General features: G+C 50.3%; 1 protein-coding gene across 2 annotated transcripts in view; it reads right to left on the bottom strand.

Moving 5' to 3' along the window:
• Positions 1-12,703, bottom strand: part of RNFT2 (ring finger protein, transmembrane 2) — a 65,092-nt gene that overhangs the window by 25,833 nt on the left and 26,556 nt on the right. The gene's annotated exons all lie outside the window — the stretch shown is intronic.

Below are 12,703 nucleotides of genomic sequence, written 5' to 3'. Positions count from 1 at the left end.
GCCCCACAGGAGTGACCAGGCTGCGAGGAGAGACCTGCCCTCAACAGCAGCAGCCAGGTGCCCAGTTTCATGGGCTGTGGTTCCCTTGATTTAAGAGCCTCAGCCCCATGAACAGGAAGGGCCCAGGCCACGTGGCCCAGCAACACGCACGCACACGAGGAGCTTCCTTACAAACAGAGCCCTGCTCCCCAGGACCCAGGAGACGCCTAATTACAAGGTGTTGATGATTAAGCCCGAAGTGGCCTGGGGCCCTGTTAGCCACAGAAAAGTGGCCTCTGCCCTCTGTCCCAGTCCCAGGTGGATGAATGCGCTCATCTGTCCTCACGCCAGCCACCTCTTAGGCGCAAACACTCTGGGGTGCAACTGTCAGGCCTGTCCACCTCCTGGAGCGCTGACGGTTAGCTGCAACGGAGGCAGGAACACAGACGGGCAGAACGTGCCTCCTTCTGGGGGGTCTAGAGTCCATGACAGGAACTAGACAGACATGGGCCCCAATTGCAGGTGTGTCCTTCTGCTGGGAGGGTGACTTTGCCCAAGTCACATCGCCTCGCTGGGCCTCAGTTTCCTCATCTGCAAAGGGGGGATGTGGCAGGCTGAATAATGGCACCCAACGATGTCCAGTCCTAATGCTGGGAAGCTGTGAATGTGGTACCTTACGCGGCAAAGGGAACTTTGTGCCTGTGCAGGTATGATCACGAATTCTGTGATGGGGGGATTATCCTGGATTATTGGGGGGCAATGTAATCACAAAGGCCTTTATCAGAGGGACGCTGGAGGGTCAGAGTGAAGGAGGCAGAGGTTGGAGAGACGTGCTTTGAAGATGGAGGAAGGGGCCGCAAGCCACAGAACACGGGAAGCTTCTAGAAGCAAGCGAACAGATCCTCCCCGACAGCCTCCAGAAGAACCTGCCCCGCAGACACTTGGACTTTTGCTCCCTGATGCTAATTTTGGACTTCTAACCTCTAGAACGATAAGATAATAAATTCGTGTTGTTTTAAACTACTAAGTTTGTGGTCATTTGTTCCAGCAGCAATAGGAAACGAATCTAGGGAAGATAGTTCCCACTGCCACAAGCACAGCGTCAGCATCCAACGGTCAGAGAATCTTAGTCTAAAGCCTCTCTCTGAAGGCTCTATGGCAGGATGGGAGAAGGCCAGAAAGCATGCCTGGGGCTGGGAGCGGTCGCTGGTGCTGTGGTCCTCTGCCGCCTCTCTGGCTGTATCTCCTACCAGCAGGGCCAGCTACATAATTTATGATGCCCAGTGGAAAATGAAAATGCGAGGCCTCTTGTTAAAAAATTAAGAATTTCAAGACAGCAGCAGTAGACCATTAAACCAAGTGTAGGGTCCTTCTGCACACCAGCTTGCACACCCATGAAGCTGGCCCTGCCCCCATTCTTCTCCAGTCATACTGACTTGCTGCTCCTTGAATTTGCCAAGCACGCTTCCACCCCAGGGCCTTTGCACATGCTATCTCCCTTGCCTGGAATACTCTTCCCCAGATATCTGCATGGTGCACTTGCTTGCTTCTTTCAAGTCTTTGCACCTTCTCAGTGAGGCCTTCCCTGATCACCCTGTTTAAGAGAGCAGCGCCCACCACACATTTTGTTTTATTTTTCTCCACCTGACTTACTGCTTATTTATTTCACTATCTTATTTATGTAAGTCTCTTGAAAGCGGATACTGTGTCTTATTCACTGCTGTATCCCTAGGACCTAGTACAGGGTAGGTAGACCTAGTACAGAGTGGGTGGTCAAAAAAAATACTAGTTGAGGGGGCCGGCCTAGTGGGGCAGCAGTTAAGTGCGCCCATTCCGCTTCTCGGCAGCCCAGGGTTCGCCAGTTCGGATCCCGGGTGCGGACGTGGTACCGCTTGGCAAAAACCATGCTGTGGTAGACGTCCCACGTATAAAGTAGAAGAAGATGGGCACAGATGTTAGCTCAGGGCCAGTCTTCCTCAGCAAAAAGAGGAGGATTGGCAGTAGTTATGTCAGGGCTAATCTTCCTCAAAAAAAAAAAACAAACAAACTACTAGTTGTTAAGGAAGTGAAGCACCTATATAATGAAAATTACAAGGCCTTTCTGAGAGAATTGGATGACGACATAAGGAGATGGAAAGACATTCCATGCACATGGATTGGAAGAATAAAATGTCCGTTCTACCTAAAGCAATCTACAGATTCAACGCCATCCCAATCAGAATCCCAATGACATTCTTTACAGAATTAGAACAAAGAATCCTAAAATTCATATGGGGCAACAAAAGACCCCGAATTGCTAAAGCAATCCTGAGAAAAAAGAACAAAATGGGAAGCATCACAATCCCTGACTTCAAAACATACTACAAAGTGACAGTAATCAAAACAGCATGGTACTGGTACAAAAACAGGTGCACAGATCAATGGAACAGAATTGAAAGCCCAGAAATAAAACCACACATCTATGGACAGCTTATCTTCGACAAAGGAGCTGAGGGCATACAATGGAGAAAAGAAAGTCTTTTCAACAAATGGTGCTGGGAAAACTGGAAAGCTACATGTAAAAGAATGAAAATCAACCATTCTTTTTCACCATTCACCAAAATAAACTCAAAATGGATCAAAGACCTAAAGGTGAGACCTGAAACCATAAGGCTTCTGGAAGAAAACGTAGGCAGTACACTCTTGGACATCAGTATTAAAAGGACCTTTTTGGACACCATATCTTCTCAGAGAAGGGAAACAATAGAAAGAATAAACAAATGGGACTTCATCAGACTAAAGAGCTTCTTCAAGGCAAATGAAAACGGGATTGAAACAAAAAATCAACCCACTAACTGGGAAAAAATATTTGCAAGTCATATATCTGACAAAGGCTTAATATCCATAATATATAAAGAACTCTCACAACTCAACAACAAAAAATCAAACAACTCAATCAAAAAATGGGCTGGAGACATGAACGGACATTTCTCCAAAGAAGATATACGGGTGGCCAATAGGCACATGAAAAGATGCTCATCATCGCTGATCATCAGGGAAATGCAAATCAAAACTACACTAAGATATTACCTTACACCCATTAGAATGACAAAAATATCTAACTCTAATAGTAACAAATGTTGGAGAGGTTGTGGAGAAAAAGGAACCCTCATACACTGCTGGTGGGAATGCAAACTGGTGTAGCCACTATGGAAAACAGTATGGAGATTCCTCAAAAAATTAAAAATAGAACTACCATACGATCCAGCCATCCCACTACTGGGTATTTATCCAAAGAGCCTGAAGTCAGCAATCCCAAAAGTCCTATGTACCCCAATGTTCATTGCAGCACTGTTTACAATAGCCAAGACATGGAAGCAACCTAAGTGCCCATCAACAGATGAATGGATAAAGAAGATGTGGTACATATACACAATGGAATACTACTCAGCTGCAAAACAGAACAAAATCATTCCATTTGCAATAACATGGATGGACCTTGAAGGAATTATGTTAAATGAAATAAGCCAGTTAGAGAAGGATAATCTCTGTATGATTCCACTCATATGAGGAATTTAAAAATGTGGACAAAGAAAACAGATTAGTGGCTACCAGGGGAAAGGTGGGGTGGGGGGTGGGCACAAAGGGTGAAGTGGTGCACCTACAACATGAATGACAAACATTAATGTACAACTGAAATCACACAAGATTGTAACCTAACATTAACTCAATAAAAAAACAAAAACAAAAACAAAAACTACTAGTTGAAAGAACGAATGGGTGGATAGATGAATGTAAAGAGTCTAGGCCAGTTCTTGGCATGCAGTCTGTGCGCAGTGATCACTCTGCAATGCTGCAATGACAATATTATCATCATTTACTCCTAGGGAAGGACGAGAGCGAGGGCTAGTGTCCTGCCTTCCAGGGCCGCCTCTCCTCTGCCGACTTAGCTTTTTCACTGGAGAATAAATCATCATGGCAACCACTTACGGAGCCGCAGTGACTGGCAGCCTTCACGCACAGGCACGATCCTGATTAACTTCCACATCGGTATGATTACTATCCCCGTTCTACAGATGAGGAAACTGAGGCTTAGAGAAGCCTACGGACCCACCCAAGGTCCCATGGCGAACAAGGGGAGCAGCTGCAATGGAACCTGCCTGTGTGTAGGCCCTCTCACTGACTGCCCACAGCCTGCTCCGGAGAAAACAGGCCTTTGCAACACTCTCAAGGAGTTCCCTAGTTCAGCCGATGTGTTTTGAGTACCTACAGTGTGCTCTGTACTGTGCTCAGGATAAAAGGAAACACACGAGAGACCTGGTTCAGCGCTCGCCAAGCTTAAAGTCTAGCGGGAGAGACGAACCAGCAACCATACCATCACACTAGGCAAGCAAAACAGAAACGACCCTGGGGCTGTGGCAGGCAGCGCAAAGGCAAGTTGCTCAGCCCCAACTGGGGCCAGGGTTAGGTCCAGGCTTTCCCAGGGGAGCTGAAGTGTAAACAGAGACCTGGGGGCGATTAGGGGTCAGCCACACGGGGCTGGGGGCCAGGGAGAGTGTTCCCAGAAGAGAGAACAGCCACTGCAAAGGCCCGGAGGTGACGGAACATGAGCATGACTGGCGGCGGGGGGGTTGGTGACCAAGAGAAGTTCAAAACATCTGGCAAGGGACGGATGGATGTCAGGCAGGAAAGAGAGGCGAGGGCCAGGCAGGTGCTCAAAGACTCCTTCCCCTCTAGTGGCTTCAAGATTACAGCACTGCGTGGAAACCAGGGGATGATGGCTGCTCCTCTCCCAATAGGCAGCGCCCTGGACACAGAAGTCAGGCCGCAGGAACCCCGCCCCTTCCCTAGTGTGGGGACAAGGCTGCTCTAGGTGATACCAAGCCCAGGGGCCTGCAGCAACTGGTCTAGCCCATGAGGGAACAGAGACGTGCCCCTCCTCGCCTCTGCCATCGGGCTGCCCTGCGCCTTCTTTCTGCTGTCCCTCAGCACAGAGTGTCATGGGGCTGCAATGGGCCAGGGACCGCAGGATATGTCTCTGTTCCCGGGGTCCTCTCCTTGTTCTTTTGTGTGTCTCTCCTCGACCTTTCCATCAGCCCCTTGAAGGCAGGCAAGGTCTTATCCTCACAGCAAAGAGTCAGCAGGCACGGAAAACTCTGCTAGGCCTTCCAGATCCATGACCTCATTTGCTCCTCCTTGAGCTGGGTAATACGATCTGTCAGTCTCAGACACAGATGTGGCCATGGGAGCCCGAAGCTGTGAACTCGCTTACCCGAGGATACACAGCTGGTGGCAAAGCCAGCTTCAAACCCAGCCGCTCAGACCCGGCCAGGGCTGGGCACGCGTAGGTAATTAGGAAGTGGGACATCTCTATCCTTCTCTGGCCCATTTGAGGTCTGACCTTGGCCCTTCTGGGTCTTGAGGAAGAGCCAGAAATCCGCCGAGGCTTGGAGGGCTCTCAGCCGCGGAGCAGCAGGGCCTGGCTTTACCTCCGACCTCCAGCAGAGTCCTGCCCCGTGAGGGTCATGAGGGAGGACGTGTCAGGAACTGCTGAAGGCACTTCTACTGTGTTGTCTCAATTTCTTTTCTAGCTCACCTCAAATCTCCGCTAAAACCCTTAGAAGTAAACAGCGTCACCTCCTTTTTTACAGATGAGGAAACTGAGGCCCGGAGCGGAGCGGGAAGGTGACTGGGCAGAGGCGACATGGACGGAAATGGCAGGAGGAGGGTTCCAACTGGGATCCGCCTGCCCCCCAGAGCAAACTCTTTCCAGGTGACTCTGGAACCCTTTGACAGGCTGAAAGTTGAGAAGTCTAAGCTGCGGGGCTCCCTTGAGCCAAATCTCAGTTCCAAGCCCCCTTCTTCCCCCTAGGGAACTTCTGGGGGAAATACGAGAGCAGGACAGCCCCGCCCGCAGCAGTGTAAGCCAACTACAGAAAACCCTGCGCCACTCCAGGGCCCCCTGGAAGGGAGGAGGCGATGTGGACGCCTCGGAGGCCACCTCAGGGAGCCTGGCTGCCTCCCTAACCATTTAGCTGGAGAAGAGCAAAATAATCCCCACTTAGCTGGCTAATGAAGGCCCGCACAACCCAGAGAAGGGGTGGCCGCCACATACCCATGATGGGGCTTGGAGAGGCAGGGCAGGGGGGGCCTGAGAACCAAGGACGGGGGGGGGGGGGGAGGGGGGGGCGGGGCGTGGGGGCACCTCCCTGCCTTGCCCTGTATGCAAATTCACACCAGCCATGTACACGCACTCCTCTGTTCCTTCCAGAGTCACTGCATACCTTCTGTGTGTCCCCATGCCTAAGCACGGGCTTGGCTGCTGTCATCCTTGCCCTCCTGGAGCTTAGAGTCCAGTGGGAGGAGATGCTCAACAGTTCTCTGGAAAAATGCACATGCCAAACTGTTCCCCACCTCTGTGCTACGGCTCTGGCTGTCCCTTCTCCCTGGCATGCCTTTTGGGCTTGGCTTTGCCTGGCTAACTCCCACCCATCCTTTAAACGCAGTCCCGAGGCCCCCTTATCTGGGAAGACTGCTGGGGGCTGGGTTAGGTGCTCTTTCTCCCTTTTCCCAAGAGGGCCTTGGGCTTACTGCTTCCCTGTCTGCCGCCCCATCGGACTGTGAGCTTTGAGCTTGAAAGTTCTGGGTCTGGGTCGCGCCCATGCCTAGCATGGGGTCTGGCACTCTGTCGATGTCCAAGAAATACGTTCAGAATGACTATATGACGGGATAAATCACGTGACCTGGAACCAGTAACTTCTGGGCCTTGGTTTTCTCATCTACAGAGTAAGATCTTTCTGGGTCTATCAGTCTGTGAACGAGAGGGCAGGGGTGTAGCCCAGACTGTGAGGGATTGCAGGGGCCTCTGGAATGTTCAAACTGCACTTTAATTATTGGGGTTTGGCCCCTCCCAAAGCCATAAGCAGGCCAAAGCTTTGCCAATCCCTCCAGCCTCTGTCAGGGGGCCGGTGTGTGCATTCAAGTTCTCTTGGCTTGCAAGGAACTGAAACTGACACTGGCCCACCTAAGCCCCGAGGGACCTTGCTTTGGAAGGATTCTGGGTTATCTCAGGCTTCAAAAGAGCACTGGACCACCAGGCCACGTCACAAAGGAGTGCGGTAGCACCAGGCCACACCACAGCGGGTCCAGAAGGACCTCTCCTCCTGACGTGCGCTTCTCCGTGCGCGTGAATCACCTGGGGACCTGACTAAAATGTAGACTGGCCCTCGATGCTGCTCCCAGGTGCGGACCGAAGGAATGCGCCCCAGCTCTGCGTCCGTCCCTCGGCTCCTGGGAGAGGGCAGGGGATGGCTCCTGCTGGAGCCAGGTGCCTGCCCAGGCTGACCAGTGATGGGCAGTGGAGCAGGGGCACCCACAACAGGCACGTTCCTGTGTATCCAGCTATTCCCAGAGGAGGGTGGGCCTTGGGATGGGGCAGCCACCCTAAGAGGGGCTGGCTGCAGCCGGGGTGGAGGCAGGCCAGGGCTATCCACTGCCAGCATCTGAGCCGTGAAAGGTATCATCTTTCAACGTGAAAAGTGATTTCCAAAAGCCCAGGGCTGGGGGAGGGGGCCAGAGGGAGAGTTTAAATAGCAGCTGTGTTCCTAATTTCCCCAGGAGGAGGCCCGGCCGCCCCTCCTCCGTGCTGAGGGTTTGCCATTAAAAACAAACAGTATCATTCGGTTCAATATAAAATGAATTAAAGGAAATTAAACTGCGGGGGCCATGTGGCGAGCCTTGTCCTCCATTGTCTGAAGCCGTTTTTCATCTTCCCCAGTGGGGAACAACAGCTTGAGGGGTGTGGAGGCGAGCAGGACTGACTGGATAAATAAATAAATAACGCAAAGGCCTCTCCCCCAACCCCCCCCCAGTGGAGGCTGGGGTTCCGGACGTCCCAGGGGGCCTCTCTGCTCAGGCCCTGGCTCTGGCCCTGCTGCGTCCCTTGGGGGCAGAATGTAGCCTTTGAATGTCTCCCAGGGAACAGAGTGAAGGGAAAAAAACAAAACAAAACAACAACAAAAAATGATGTGCAGGGCCCCTGGGACAGAGGGAGGAGGTTGTGGACCAGAGGGGCTGGGAGGTGAGGGCGTGCGGTGCCTGGATTGGTGGGGAGACGCTCCCACTGTTCCTAGCACAGAGAGTAGCTGCTGCTGCCATCTGAGTTGGGGTAACGGAGTCAGGAGGGCGGGGGTGGAGAGAGATGGGCAGAGAGGACTCCGTAATGGTTCAGAGCAGGGGGTTCTGGAACTAGACTGCCCGAGTTCAAATCCCAGCCCTGCCACTTCCCAGCTGTGTGCCCTTGGCAAGTCACTTACCCTCTCTGTGCCTCAGTTTCCTTATCTGCAAAGTGGGGATAATAAGAGTATCTACCTCAGAGGGCTGTGTAAGGATTAGTTCATGTCTGTGAAGCATTTAGAACAGTAATGGGCACATTAGCTATTTGTTACGACTCTATTATACTACCATATAATATTTTTAATATTATTATGGTTGGTCCTCAGGGCATCTCACTTGGCATCTGGAAGACCAATCATCGAGTCATATCTGTGTCACAGACTTGCTGTGTGACCTTGGGTGAATGAACACACCTTGCTGGGCCTCGAATCTCTCTCTTTAAGCCAGGTACTATAAGCTATAGTCTGTATATAGTCTATCGTCATCTATAAGCTGGGATGGGGCCTGCTGGTCCATTCTCCCCTTCTTCCTTCAAAATAAAGTCCTGACTTTGGCTTAAATCCACTGGCACCCAGCTATATGAAGATGCTCCCCAGCTCCCCAGGCAGTGACTATGACTGAGTGGTGGCCAAGGAGATGTAAGTGAAAGTGACAGGAGCAATTTCTGGGAAGTCACCTACAAAGGGAGAGGAACACTGATGACAGCGGACGCAAAAATCCTAAGTAAAACAGGAGCACACAGAACCCAGAAGCCAGTCAAAAGGATGCTCCATCACCATCAGGAGGGTTTCGTTCTGAGAATGCAAGGCGCAACAGGAAATCTAATAAGGCAGTTCTTCATACTGACAGTTCTAAGGAGAAATATCGAATGACTTTTGATCACACTCAACAACCATCTTTTATTTAAAAAATTCCAATAAAGTGGGGCTCATGGATACTCCCCAGAATACAGCATCAGCCTCAGCCCCACCGCCGGCATCTTGTTTACTGGGGGATTGTGATGGTTAGTGTTATGTTTCAGTCGAGGTTACAGTATCCAGTTATGCAATCAAACGCCAATCTAGGTGTGAGTCATAACCCCACTCAGTTGACTTTAAATAAGGGAGATTATCCTCGATAATCTGGGTGAGCCTCATCCAATCAGCTGAGAGCCATAGAGCTCTGCGGAGGCCAGAATGTTCCATTTTCTTTACAAGGAAGAACTGAAGGCAAAGGCTTAGGCTTCATCTTACGTGCCGACATCGAGTGGCAGAGGCTGTCTGGATGGCGCATGGAGAAAGCTGAATCTGGGTGAAGCAGAGCAGTGATTGATTAGTGATGCCTGACACGGGCACAGGCTGGTAAATGGCAGCTCCTGTGCTGTTTGCCATCACTGGCTTCAGCACTTCTCTAGGGATTAGCGGGCACCTGGGCTACAAACTTCAAGCAGAGAAGAGAGAACAAATCCTAGGGTTGAGTGTGATCACCTCTTGTCTTGGGGTAAAACTCAAATTAGCCTGGTGATTTCAAATGGTCAAGTCCTCAAAACTGACGCTTGGCCACACTCACTTCTGTTGGTTTCCAGCAGAGACACTGGCCATATTTCACCCCTTGAGGTTTTCTATTTCCCAAAGTGTCTGTCTGCTCAGAATACTGAGTCCCCCCTCAGACAAAGCTTTCCTGCAAAGGCCAGATGAGAAGGATTTACGAATGCGCATGGATTCAAACTCCTGACCAAGGTTAGCAAAATTTTTCTTAAAGGGCCAGACAGTAAATATTTTAGGTTTTGTGGATCATAGAGACTCTGTTGCCACTACTCAACTCTGCCATTGCAGCCTGAAAGCAGCCACAGACAATACATAAATGAAGGAGCATGGCTATGTTCCGATAAAACTTTATTTACAAAAACAAGCACTGGGTCCACAGGCAGTAGTTTACCACCCCTGAGCTAGATTCTGCAGTACACTGTGCTCCTCAATAAAGGTGTTCCATGGTTAATAAGTGGGGGAAAATGTCAGGGAAAACAAAGTGAAATGAGTTTCTTGGCTGCAGGACTTCTCAGAGCCTTTACCATGTTAATGAGGAAGTGGGGATAATGTTTAAAGCATTTCGCAAAGTTATCTGACCATGGCACACCTTTGCATAAAATGCCTATTAACATCTCCCTAAGGCCCCAGAATCAAAGCTTAGTCAATGGTTTTGTGTTCCATTGGAGTTTGGTTAGATTCTGACTTTCTTGCTCACTTTAAACTATAAACAGAAAACTGTGAATGCTCTCTCTCTTCTTTAGAATAACAATACGTCAGGAGGCAGCACTTGACCTGTGTTATCTTAATTAATCCTCACAGCAGGGTTATGAGCTAAGTCCCGAGGAGTCCATTTGAAAGATGAGGACACTGAGGCTCCGTGAGGTTAACCCTCAGAGGCAGAAGGGGGCGGCGTCGGAATTTGAACCTAAGTTTCATTTCAGAATCTGTGCTGTTTCCGTGACCCCACGGTGCCTCCAGGACAAGACAATTTCTTGCTCATCTCTCTTGCTTATGTGCTCTAGAGTCTTCCTGGCAATGACAGACAGGGAGGTAAGTTGTTTTAAGAGCACACAGCCCACCAACATTAGGTAATATTAATATCGCTAACGGTCAGCATATTTGTTGCAGGCTTTCTGTTCTGTTCCAGCAAAACCAGACGATGAGACAAGGACCAACATCTTCAGTCCCAGCTGCGGACAGAGCACCCGCTCGGCTCCCACCCTGGCTTCCTGCTCACCAGCGGGGGGACTTCCCTGGGTGACTCTGACTTTTAGTTTCCTCATCTGTAAAATGGGAATCATGACAGTACCTATCTCACAGTATTGTTGACAGGACCAAAGGAAATGATGCAAATAAAGTACTCTGCACAGTGGACACACAAACCGGAAGGAAACCTGAGAAATATTAGCTGATGTTCTGATGGTTACGTCTTAAGGCACAAGAGCTGGGTTTGGGTCCTAGCTTTTCCACCTACAAGCCCAGTGACCCTGTGACAAGCTGTTTAGCCTCCCTGAGCGTCAGGTTTATCTGTAAGATGGGTTTATTAGGCAAACCTGGCCATCCCCCTCACAGGGTCACTGTAAGGACTTTTTTAAGAGGTGGGCTGCATCAGTGAATGAGACTGATATGCATCTGCCCGTGGGAATTTACGGTCCAGTGGAGGAGACAATGATCCGGTTAATTACGGAGCAATGTGGGAAGCGCTGGGAGGGAGGGGGCCATAGGAAAATAAACAAGCGGATCTAACATTGCCTTAAGGGGATGGGGGGGCATCTAAGCTGAGTCCTGGAGAAACACAGAATCAATGTGTCAAAAGGGGCTAAACAAGTCACAGCTGTCCCAAAGATCCTTAGAAGAATCCCTTAAAAAAATCCTTAATAAATTTAAACAGTTCCCACAATACAAAAATCCAGCTGTTGGAAAAAAAGCCTAACTTTTATATATTACGTATTATGAGACGTGCAATTGAATCCTCAAAACACCTTCTGAGGCAGTGTGCTGTGCACCCCAAGATTTCCCACTGGAATCCCCAAGACCGCGATATGATGAGAGAGCGCACCTGGATTGTGTTATGTGAGATGACAAAAGGGACTCTGCAGATGGAATTAAGGTTACTAATCAGTTGATTTTGAGTTCATCAACAGAGAGATTATCTGAGTGGGACTAAGCCCGAGCCCTTTCAAAGCAGAAGGAGAAGTCAGACAGATGTGAGGCAGGAGGGGGGTTCCGCACGCCATTTCCGCCTTGAAGAAGGAGCAGAGCGTGGTCTCTGGAAGCTGGACATGATCCTCGGTCCACAGCCGGCAAGACGATGGGGGCCTCAGTCCTACAACCACACAGAACTGAATTCTGCCAACAACCTGCGTGAGCCTGGAAGGAGTTTCTTCTCCAGAACCTCCAGACAGGAGCCCAGTCTGGCTGACGCTTTGATTTTGACCCTGTGAGACCCTACACAGAGGACACAGTCAAGCCCGCCTGGCTTCTGACCCACAGAATGGGAACTAATAAATGGGTGTTCTTCAAGCTGTAAGCTGGTGGTAATTTGTTAGGTGGCAATTGAAAATATAGGTATATACATATAACTTTTGGGAGGGGCACAATTCAGCCCAACACAGTAGGGGAGCTGACCCTAAAACAAACCTCTGCCAAGGTCTCTCACCCCTGGCACTATTGACATTTGGGGCCGGATAACTCTTGGCTTCGGAGGCTGTCCTGGGTGTTGTAGGATGTTGAACAGCATCCCTGGCCTCAGTCTGCTAAATACCAGTAGCAACCGCTCTTAGTTGTGAGAAACAGAAATGTCTCCAGAAATTGCCAAACGTCCCCCTCGCTGGGAACCACTGCTTGACCCGCTCCCAGCCCCGCTGTGCGGGAAGCTGCTCTTCAAGGAGTTCAGCACCTTGTACACAGAGTGGTGTGCTGCGGGGGCCGCAGCTGAGGCCTGGGATACCCAGACCTGCCCTGGCCTAGACGGATGCCTGCTCAGAGTGGAGGGAGCGAGGGGGGCCGCGAGACCTCCAGGAAGGAAGATGACCTAATCAATGGGAAACCACTCTGAGAGC

The sequence above is a fragment of the Equus quagga genome, chromosome 15 (genome assembly GCF_021613505.1).
Source record: "Equus quagga isolate Etosha38 chromosome 15, UCLA_HA_Equagga_1.0, whole genome shotgun sequence".
Lineage (NCBI taxonomy): Eukaryota > Metazoa > Chordata > Mammalia > Perissodactyla > Equidae > Equus > Equus quagga.
This window is presented reverse-complemented; position numbering and strand designations above follow the sequence as displayed.